Source organism: Oxyura jamaicensis, chromosome 3, assembly GCF_011077185.1.
Source record: "Oxyura jamaicensis isolate SHBP4307 breed ruddy duck chromosome 3, BPBGC_Ojam_1.0, whole genome shotgun sequence".
Lineage (NCBI taxonomy): Eukaryota > Metazoa > Chordata > Aves > Anseriformes > Anatidae > Oxyura > Oxyura jamaicensis.
Window position 1 is genome coordinate 56,280,053 of NC_048895.1, and position 11,825 is coordinate 56,291,877.

At 36.6% G+C, this 11,825-nt stretch overlaps 1 protein-coding gene across 1 annotated transcript in view; it reads left to right on the plus strand.

Annotated features, from left to right (window-relative positions):
• NMBR (neuromedin B receptor) overlaps window positions 1–11,825 on the plus strand; it is an 18,305-nt gene that overhangs the window by 1,689 nt on the left and 4,791 nt on the right. The gene's annotated exons all lie outside the window — the stretch shown is intronic.

Genomic DNA, 11,825 nt, shown 5'->3' on the forward strand with positions numbered 1-11,825 from the left:
CTTCTCTTCTCTTCTCTTCTCTTCTCTTCTCTTCTCTTCTCTTCTCTCTCTAGTAAAACTGTAATTTATTTTTTTTCCCCAGACAGTTCAGTAAATCATTTGATTCCAGTTAACAATACTCTTCAGTGGCCATCAGTTTCACCAGTATTTGAATCAGGACCTGAAATACTTCTGTATAAAGGCTTTATAATGTATGGAAATTGACTGTGTTCTTGAACAAGAGCATGCAAAACATACTTTAAGGTGAACACCTGTAACTCCCTGATTAGCTTAGTTAAGGAATATGTTAAAAACTGTCCTCAGAGAGACAAGCAGACCTTTCATTTTCCTTTCTGCTCTATTTTCACTGTTTAAAAAGAACAAATGTGGCATATTACTTGAAATGAAAAGAATTTATTTGCAGAAGAGATATCTCTAGTGAAATATAATGAGAAGCAATGTTGGTGGTTTAATGTTAAGGATTCATTCATTTACTTTTTATAGCTTTGGAACATTTTTTCCCATATAATTTTATATTCTTCTTTTAACATCAGAATAAATTCAAGAAGTAATAATGCTTAATCTGTTTGCACTGAATGCATTTAGAATTACACATCCTACCAAACAGCTACAGATGGTGTGATGTGACCATATAAGCTCATAATAAATGCATTCCTCCAACAATTTGAAGTACACATTATATGCAAGTATCAGAAATGGTTATATAAAGAATTTGGCAACTGTTTCTTTAACCTCTGTAGTTACATTTTCAGTTTTTGAGAAAACAAAAACCAAACCAAACCAAAATCACCGCTTATTTTTCAGTCCAGAAGAGAAGCCACTGACTTCCTAAAACAGTGTCTTTTATCCTGGGGGCCCAAATCATGCCTCAGTGAAGCTGGATTGACTCTTAATGGCGTTTGAATTGGACTCAGTTCTACTTTTTTGTACAACAGAAACTTGTCTTCAAAGAGGAGGCATTGGTGTGGAGGGGTTTTTGTTATGCTAATTTGTGGCCAGATCCTAAGTTGTTTCATCTCTACAAGATTCAGTTATGGAGAAATTATGTACAGGCAATTATGTCGGCACATGGGAAGTGCTGGAAGCATTCTGCAGCTAAGAGTTGATGAGGAGGCAAGGCCTGGTGGGGACTGTATTGTTTCCAGATAGGCAAAATAGGTTTTTAGCAATTTGGTAACTGTGATATGCTAAAAAGTCTCTGTTATATTCTGGTACGAGTTTGATCCAGCAGACTATAATGCCTTCACAGTGGCTTCTTTCACAGTTAATGCTCCAAGCATATTTTTATATATGATCATTTCCTACTTTTTACTCACTATTTCCACAGAAATATATAGAACTCCAGGCAGTGATTGCACAAAGGAAGAGATTTAACATTATTTACAGTTCTTTATAGTTTGCCTGCATGAATTAGGATAACAAAGGATATCTTGGTTTCCAGAGTGAATTTGACACTTACTATTTATGTGGAAATTTGGCATAGCAAATTACATGTATGTGATACATTTAGCAGTAACAGCTATAGTAGAAATAAATGTTGGTATATCACTACCTACAAACTGAAGCCATAAGGAAGGAAAATTAGCATACATTAAGTACGTCTCTTTTCTAAACTTTCTTAATTTCATATGGCTTTTTGCCACAGAAGTCTCTAGTCAATAGCACATCACTAGTGCTTTTAGTTTGACAGATGTACACCTTCTGTTTTTAAGCTTCATTACCTGATACTGAGATTTGTTTATTTGTTTATTTATTTATTTTGGTGTACATACATTATATAAAATTTGTAACAGTATTTCCTAGACTTCCCTAAAGCATGCTTTCAGATTACTGTCAACAGCACACAACAAATGTGCTCAAGTTTGTCTGTCCCTGTCCCAAGACTAGCTGCAGATCTCAAAGAGACGCTTCGTCAACTAGCTGCAGATCTCAAAGAGACAATTTGTCAGCCTTGGGCTTGTGCAACCTGTCTCTCCATGTCTGTCTGCTGTGGTGAGAAGTAGTGTCCTGCTGTGGCCCCACACTTTGGGGCATGAGAGGGTGGCAGCAGAGATAGTGCAGTGGTGGAACTGTCAGTGCAGTGTGTTGGCATAAGAGCTGGGCACAATCTCTTCCTCTGGCAGAGGCCTGGGGCTGCAGAATGTGATGCAGGAGCAGTACTGCTGAGCCAGCTGTCCCCTCTCACTGAAACAGATGAAATGTACAGGGACAGCACCCCTTCCTCTCATGGCCATTGCTCCTATTGATTTTTCTCTATCACAGAGAGACCAAACCACCTCTAGGTAACTTAAAATTCCCTATTTAAAAAACAACAACAACAACAAACACAACCAGCCAACCAACCAAAACCAAAACAAAAACAACAAAAAACCAAAGGTGGATTACAGAAAGAGAAAAAACAATAATTAGAGTGGATGAAAAATGAAAAAAGGAAGGAGACTGAGGTATAAAATAAATAAAAAATAATTAAAACAAAACAAAACAAAAAACAAACAAAAAAAACAACAAACCAGAACCAACAACACAGAACCAAGGGGCAAAACATCCCCAATAGCACTCAGCACACCCTGAAGATACACACAGATCTTGTGCACGATGGCCAGGGATGCACTTACCAGAGGAGTGGTGGTCTGAGGAAATGAAATGGGACCCTTGCCAATGCTTCTTCTCCCGGGGTCATGTACTGCAGCCTTTGACTGGGCCAATGGGTGTTGATGAGGAATTCCCAGGACTCAATGTGGTCTTGGGTGAGGATGTTAAGGATAAGAGGTGACAGAATTGTAGCCAGAGGGATTGCAGCATGGCATACATGAAGAAAAGTTGTGCCAGCAACTCCATGCTGGAAAAAGGACAGAAGTCATAGATCACCTGACCTGAGCTGTGCCTGACTTGATCCATGTCATTAACTTGTTCACTGTGTTTTTCCAAATCACATCCATGGTAGGACACAAAGTTAGCTCAGAATGTAAACCGGGGCCATGGGGCTCCTCACCATCTTCTCAGGGTAAGCGATCTTGCAGTTTTGTGCCTGGGAAGTACTTTAGGGTAAGGAAGTGAAACACCAGAAAAGTGTTTCCAAAATGCCTCTCAGAGTGAAGGGTGAACAGCTTTTAAAGGATTAAATGGCAGCCCCTTACAACAGCTTTAGAATTGTCCCTTTCTCTTTGGCTGTCATTTATGCCTCGTTCTTTATGTGAACTATAAAACTAGGATTAAATTTAACTCTGCTACTTTTTCTAGATTTAATTTTCTTTCTAATGAAAGGTTTAAATGTGTTAACTCAAATACAGTCCTGCTGCACTCTAATGAAGACAGTGAAGCTGAACAGTGAAGCAACTGACCCTACTGCAATTCAAATAGCGTCTTCTTCATATTTTTCCCCAAAAATATGGCTTTTGGTGAGACATTTACTTGAATAACCAGGTAACAGAATTATTTTATGAGTTCTATGACACTTTTCCTATATTTTAATAAGAAAGTATTTTAAAAATTTAAATTCATACTTAAATAACTAGAGTTCCTGAATGAAATGCTTAAAAATAAATGCCATAAATTTGAATAGCTAAAGTATTTGATTCTTTGATTATTATTATTATTAACTTGATTTAGTTTTGGAAGATTGCAACTGGCATTTTAAAAAGTGTACAGAGATTCAAAAACATTTTGTGCAAGTTTAATATCGATTTGCTGACTTCTGACGGCAGCAGATAAAAAAAAAAAAACATTCTGGCTCAATTTGCACACCTTGTCTTCTTGTTACTTTTCTTCAGAACTTATTTAAAGGTTCTTCTTTAGTCAGGTGCTGATTAAAGCTGAAATATAGTGACTGGAGACCTCTAAAGTCCTCATTTCTTATTACAAGTAGTGGAATAGGTGAAGCAGAAAAGTGGACATGATTTCCTTTAAAGTTCTAATAGCCAACATCCAATGACTAAAGTGCCTTGATGAGGAAAGTAGCATTAAATGACATCCTGGAAATGACTTATAATTAAAGAAAAAGAAAGAAAAAAATATCCAGAACTAGAATAAGAGTCTATCTGTGTAAGACAGAAAAAATATCTTGACTGTAATATATAATAGATGCAGAACCAAAATTATGTGGAGCTAGTAGAACTATGAAATCTGTAGGTGTAAATCCTGGAAACCCTAACATTTGAAATTAAAATATTGAATGGATGACTTACTGGAATGTATTAAACAATATTGATGGTCTAGATTTTTTTTTCTCACTGTAGGCTGTAGCAGTATGGTTATAATTATGTGATAACAGGCAAGGCAAAATAAATTAAAGAAAGTTTGAACAAGCTTTGTCTTTTACATTTTTTTTTCAGCTCACCTTTTGGTTTATATGTGCAAACATGACCCACAAAATAAAGCTTTCTGGACAGGAAACTCTGGTTTATTTTGTAGGGATCAAAATGTATCAGAACAGTCTCTGATCCTTATCAAACTTTTATTTAGGAGAGACATGGGGTTGGGACTGGACTTTTTCTCAGCTTTTCATACAAAGAAACTCCATCTGGTCATGTGGCTTCTGTCCTGGGAGGCTATATGAATTAGAAGAAGGCAGTGTGAAGCTGATGTAGCAGCAGCAGCAGCCATGTAAAACAATTCCTTGCATAAAATTTAAGCATTTTGGTCCAACAGAGAATGGCATGATATGAAAGTATTGAATCACAGCACCAGTGAGGTGGGAAGGAACCCCTGGAAATTGCCTAGTCCAAACCGCTTCTCAGAGCAGGGTCATAGGGTCATCTAGTGCAGGGTGCTCAGGGCAAAGGCCATCTGAGTTTTGAATCTCTCCAAGGATGGAGGCTTCACAGCCTCTCTGGGAAAACCTTTCTGACCACCCTAACAGTAAACATTTTATTTTTCTTATGTTTTGAAAGAGATTTTTCTTGTATTTAATCTATAGCTTAGTGCCATCACCCAGGGTAAAGGATGTGTACAGGAGAAAACCCTCTACCTCCGAGCTCAGCTGCTTAAAATGAAGATGATGAGGGATGGGACAGTGTTGCCCTAGTCACAGCAAGGTGGTTGTCATTATTGGAGCTCTGCCTTTATGACCACCTTTATTTCCTTTGTGTGTTTACAAACCCAGAGGGTTCCTGTTGGGCAAAGCTGGGCCTACCCTCTTCGAGAACTTCTCTTCCTGCCATTACCTCACATATAGGAGAAATATTTGTGAAGGTAGCCAGCATGCTGAAAGTGGTGTCCCAAGTAACACACAGCATGTTGCTAATTGCCCATCTTTGTGGTTTCACAAGACAAGCAGGGGAGTGGGATATTTGCCCCCTTAGTGGGGCAAATATCATATTAGTCTCACATTCACACAAGAAGCCTGCATTACAGTTCAAGAGAAGTTTTTATAGATGGCCAGTTATTAAAGGAAGTTCAGTTTCTACATGTATTGGTCTATTGGCTCTTCTCTGCCTTCTTGCATATAAGATGTCCATAGGTTGAACTCCCAGAAACAGGAGCAATCACTTTTGTCAAGTTAACAGTGAAACCTGTTCTTACTTGTTCCCACCCCAAAATGTTCTAATTTGTTTGTAACCATTCCATACAGCTAAAAGGAATATGATGGAAAATATTTCAGAAGGAAAAAGAGAATGGAAAAAATGCAGGAGAAATTGTATGTTTGAAGTTGTTTCAGGAATTACCTATTGTAGGATGTTAGACTAAGTCAGGCAATTCAAATCAGCTGTTGGAGAAGTTCATCTTTGCACAGCTGAAAGTGATATCTCAAAAACATTTTCTACTCACATTAGGCAAACTATGTTTCTGCTGTTCTCAAATTTCTCAGACAGAAGCATCTGTTAAACTCTTTTCTCTGTGTGTGTCTTGTGTGTGCTTTTCAACTCATACAAAAACAGATTAGTCCTCAACATGGCAAAGTGAGAAATGGCTGTAGTATTTATCCTAGTCTATGATCAGTGCGATGCCTTTATTGTGGTGACAGCAGCCAACCTAGCTTTGATTAATGTAAATGCTAGTGTCTGATAGCCTTTTGTAGGTTGCAGCCTAAAACCTGGAGTACTGTTACAAAACCATTTCTTCTGTTTCCTGTTTCTTTGATCAGTTCAGTAAGAGTCTATGCATCTGACAGGTAAAATAGCTACTGAAGAGCAGATCTAGCTGAATTCTTACTAAGCTGGGCTGAACATAGATCTCCATACATTTATTTTGTTTGTTTATCTCTCCCAGTAACATGGTGAGCATGATTCCCTTATATACTTCATTGCAATGTGTTATCTCAATTGGACTGTTGGAATCCTCAAGTCTGCATTTATCAGGTGCTGAGAAATAATGTGGAAGATCAGATATGCTCTACCAATTCTACCCCGAGGGAAGAGCTTTCACCTGTTTTCTGTGAAGATAAATTTGTTAGAGAATGAGTAATAAATATACTTGTCTATTGTGCAGAGTGATGGATCACTCAGATGTCCTCCCCAAAAGGGACAATTTCATTGAATCCTTGTTTTATATAGTTTAATTATAGAAGAACTGGTGTATTTCTCACATAGGTTATATCTGTAGGCCCATTCTTCCAGACTATATATTCCTAGTGCTAAATTTTGTGTGTGTTTTAGTATGTACTAATAAACAAAGCATGTGCAACCACAATTCCTAAGCCTAATTAAGTGCCTCCACTATTAACATTTTAGTAATCCATGCCAAGACTGAGCCCAGTTTGACAACATGGTCACAAATAGCAAGTTCTTACAAGTTCACAAAAAGTTGTGGAATGCAAGAGGCAAATTTGTGTCCCTTAAAGAGAAGTTTGTTTTGTAATTTATGTTGATAGAAGTTGTCAGATGTTAGAGAAAATAACAGAGACAAATAACCTGTATGCACCTTGGTGCAACTAATTCTGCTGTGTGTAGTATTAATTAAATATTTCCAGCTTTGTGCAAGCATATTTACAAAAAATAATATGGTGTGTGTATGAGTATGAAAGAAGTGGATTATTCTGTTATGTGTTACCATTCTATCTTGTATGATTCTCTTTTGTGCTTTACATGTCTAACCCAAATACTGTTTTTTTTTTCTTCCTTTTTTTTTCCCCAACAATTTTTTTTTTTTTTTTTTTAAGTACAAACTTAGTGTCATGTTTGTACTTTGGCTCAAAGTTTGTTTGACTGTAATTTAGAGATTTCTATTTTAACATTTTTCCTCCTTGGTTTTTAATGTTCAATGCCATCTACATTGATTTCAATGCGAATTTACAACAGAAGTTACAAATTAAATGGAAATGGAAACAAGCTTAAAAGTGCCAGAGTGGAGCCTCCTAGATGATAATACTGGAGTAAATCTATTAAACTGTAGCTTTTTGAATTTAGAAATAAGAGATTTTGGGTCTAGATTTTCAAATGGTAAACTCTAAGTCTGTTCCAGATCCATTAATAGAGATTTAGTTATTTAATTCTTCCTGGCTTGTATCATTTCTAAAAATCATCTGACAATGCAATGTTCTCCTCAGCTGTTATCTGCCATAGACATGAGGTAATACTGAATTAATCAAGGAAATAGGAGCACTGCTTTTGTAACAACAACAATTTTATAAGGGTAAACTAGCACTGAGCATATTTTACATGTGGGATTTCTGCTTCTGGGCAGAACATTTCTTATTGATCTTCTGCTCCAGGACTGATGATTTTATGAGATAAGTCTCATGCTTTTATGAGATAGGAAATTATCTTTTTCATTCAAGTATCAATGGATATCATTGCTGCAAGACATGCAGTAAACATATAGTTGATATGCAGATAAGCACACAACTCTGTCTCATCAATCTAAAGGCACGAGTATCAACAGGATTTGGACTGAGCCCCATTTGGGAAATGTTTCTTTCCTGAAAATCCTTTGACCTTTCAAGGTCCAGAATATAAACTCAGAAAGAACAAGAGAAGGTTAGGTGTGATTTTTTTATTTTTTTATTTTTTATTTTTTTTAAGAAATGGAATTATAGAAAGGTAGAATAAATATCTAAATTAAGAACAGAGCACTAGGAGACAAATCCAAACAACACTAAGGGGCAAACCCATACAGTATGTGAGCTTGTCTAGGCTAAACGTGGCAATGCCTATCCTCTAACCTAAGTGTTGATCTTCCCCTCTTCCTGCCTAACCCTCCAAAGCAGAATCCAAAATACAAAATTCCAACTAGTGTTGCACTGAGGTAAGAGGTAAGGGCTCCAGAAAGGCACCAAAACCAAGAGAAAATACATACTGATCTGCCTCATACTTCCTAGGGGGAAATGCGGAAATGCAAAATCTAGGATATGTATGACACAGCCTAGTAAGAATAAGGTTCTCTTGTCATTGATGAAATATTATTTTTGCACCACTGTCTGGCAGGCCTGGACAATGACTTGGACAATGACTTATGCTGGCTGAATGAGTGCTCCATTTTCTTTTTGGAGAGCAGGTACCAGAGTTCCCTCTGTCACAGTCACAGCTGTTTTATGAAAGCTAATGCCTTTGGTGGGCTCCAGGCATTATTTAAACTCTACTTTGAGCTTAGGTTCACAGCTACTTTCATAATTTAAAATTCAAGAAAGGAGGTGCAGAGTGGACGAGGGTAGGCCAGCCATTGAGTGAGATTTTTGGGTGGTTTTCTTGGGATCAGGCACTGGAAAATGTTTATTTTTTGTTGTGCGTGAATTTACATGTGCTCATATATGCAGATAGACATATATACACACATACAAACATATTCAGAAGTGCCAATTGTTTTCAACAATTAGGAGGAATAGAAATAGATGTTGTTTTGTATTCAGATTTTCTTATCTTATTCACAATATATGACCTCCTACATTTGTTCTCATGGTTTTATGAACAACAAGAAGAAAGTTGCTGACCAAAAAGTTTTTTTAAGTAAGAGGAAAAAAAAGATACATAAACAAGAGGGCAAAGAAATATTGAGGCAACCAAGGTTATGATGGTAGGTTGTAATTATAGTCCAGTGGCTTCTTAAGTATTGTCTGTTATTTATTTATTTATTTATTTATTTATTTATGTGTTTTTGAAGGGCATCACAGGAAAGCACTCTAGAGAAAGAGGTCACAGTGTAATGGGACAGTTTAGGATGAACCATGAAGCAGCTTCTTTTGAAGTCAGGTATATGAGAGGGGTATAGCATTATGGACTCAGTACAGATAAGTGCTTTTCCCAGTTAGCTTTACATGTTAACTGGAAACTGAGACATACATTTATGAAGGTCTTTGAATATACAGATAGGGAGGAGTAGAGAAGCTATACTTACAGTTTATAAGGTAGCAAGAAGTTATAACTCTATAGGAAAAAGATATTATTTCTTTCATGATTATTTTGGTTTTTGTGTATGGTAAGAGATTGCTTTGTAGTGAAAAAAAACACCATAAAAATGAAAATAGTATTTGCAGAGTGGGCAAGATTTTGCTTGTGTCCATTGACAGAAACCATAGCTCCAAAGAAAGGAAACTCACTATAAAAATGTTTCCTGAATTGGGATACCTTTGTCAGCAGCAATAATAACAGAGGATGTAGGAAGACAGAATTTATATTAAAGCATTTAATTAAAACCAAATGCATACTTATAATTATTTCCTGATCTTCGTGACAACCTATAGTTTTATTTTTTCATCAGTGAAGTAAAGGAAAAGATGGATTTTGCTTACTAATCTGACTAAATAATTTGCTCCTTACTCTGGCTTGCCAATTTTTTACCGTTTATAGAAAATACACACTTTCTAATTTAAATGGTCAGTAATATGCTTTAACCTTATGTTATTTTTATACAAAGAAAGAGTCTTGATATTCATGTTGGGAACACTTCTAAGTTCACCCAGTTTATATTTGATTTTATCTGTCGCCTGTCTCTACATCTTTTCAGAGGTATAAACAACATGGCAGATTTTGTAAAGTGCTTAGTGCCTTTTTATTCCCATTGACACAGACTACCAAGACCTTGGAAGAAGAGTGCTGTCTTGCAGTTGGCTAGTCAGCTAAAGTACAATTTTGAAGTTTTTTGGACTGAACTGTTTTTATTTATTTATTTTTATTTTTTATTTGCGGAAACAGCAGAATGTGCCAAAGCACAAATATATGCCACCTTTTCTGGTATTATAAAGGCTTCTGAAAAGTTTCCCATTTAGATACTAACCAGACCAAATGCTGCTTAAACAATGTTTTGTGACAAGGTCACTCTCTTGAGTGATAGGACAAAATACAACAAAGTGGTCAAAATAGCATGAAGTGGCTGAAGTCACTTGGTTTGTGCAGCCTAGAGAAGAGGAAGCTGAGGGGAGGCCTCATGGTGGCCTACAGTTTCTTTATGAGGAGAATGGAGGGGCAGGCAGTGATCTCTGCTCTCTGGTGACAGTGACAGGACTCAAGAGAATGGCATGGAGCTATGACAGGGAAGGGTCAGACTGGGTGTTAGGAAAGGATTCTTCACCAAGAGGGTGGCTGAGCACTTCCCCAGGGAAGCAGTCATGGTACCAAGCCTGAACCAGAGTTCAAGAAGTGTAGGACAATGCTCTCAGATATGTCTGATTTTTGGGCAGTTTTATGTGGAGCCAGGAACCAGACTTGATGATCCTTGTGGGTCCTTTCCAACTCAGGATATTCAATGATTCTCTGATTCTATGAAACACTGCATTGCAAAAAAAGAGAGAAAAATATTCTAGTACAAACCAGTATATATATATATATATTTAATCCAATGCCCTTCCCCTCTAAGTTCCCAAACCAGCTCTTCTCCATCAATATAAAGTTTAAAAGCAATGAGCAGGACTTGACGTCACCTAAGTTGAATGAAATGAAATAGAAGGTCTGTCTTCATGTAATGAAATCAAGGCAGACAGCAATAGGAAGCAAATTATTGACTAATAAGGTCACAGTTTATGCTGGGGAGACTTTGTGCTTTGTGCAGGTTTCTATTCTTGCTATGACAGTAAAAAGGATTTCTTTACACCTTTGTGTCCAGGGAGTTTCTCACTGTGTATTAGAAGAAATGCTAAACCGCAGTTACAACATTAACAGAAATACTTTACTGAGTTTAGTTTTCTATTTTTTTTTCTAATTTTCCAAACTTCTAATTTTCCACAACTTTTCAATTAAACTGAAATGTTTTATTAAATGTTCAGTTTTTAACAGAAGCATAAAAATTAATTTACTTTTTGAAAATAAATAATTTTCAAAATCAGAATTAAAAAAATAAGAAAAGCATTAAGGTAGTTTTGAAACATTTCTCTCAAAATACATCTAGCCTTTTAAAACAGACCTTTTATTGTGGAAATTATCCCTCAATGTCAAATTCTGCAACATTTTTTATAGAATAATTCCTAACATGTATCTACTTCTATTCTTTTATTTTGCTTTACTGTAGTGTGATATTTCCTTCCTCTGTGATGTTTCCTGTTTTCACTGTAATGGTTGTGAAATTATCAATACTGCAAAAGTTTATGTGTAATATATTATGAGACAGTTTCCCAAAATGTGGAGGCAGCAGTTTCCAACTATTTATGTGAAGATGTTTACTTTATTTAAGAGTTTAATAGTTCTGCCCAGGCTTTTGGGAGTCATTCCTGCCTGAGTTTATGAAGAGGCTTATATTCTTAAAGTTACAGTCAGGACAGTATATCCATGTATACAAAGGAGCTGAGGTGAAAAAACAAGGAGGGGGCTAGTGGAGTGGCACTGAGTTTGTGAGTGGAAACGAGGTGGTGTCAGGCAGGAGTCCTGGGCTGAAGAAGCTGATGAAGAAAACAAACCCTGTCATGAATGTCCTGGTAAGGAAAGGAAAGGAAAGGAAAGGAAAGGAAAGGAAAGGAAAGGAAA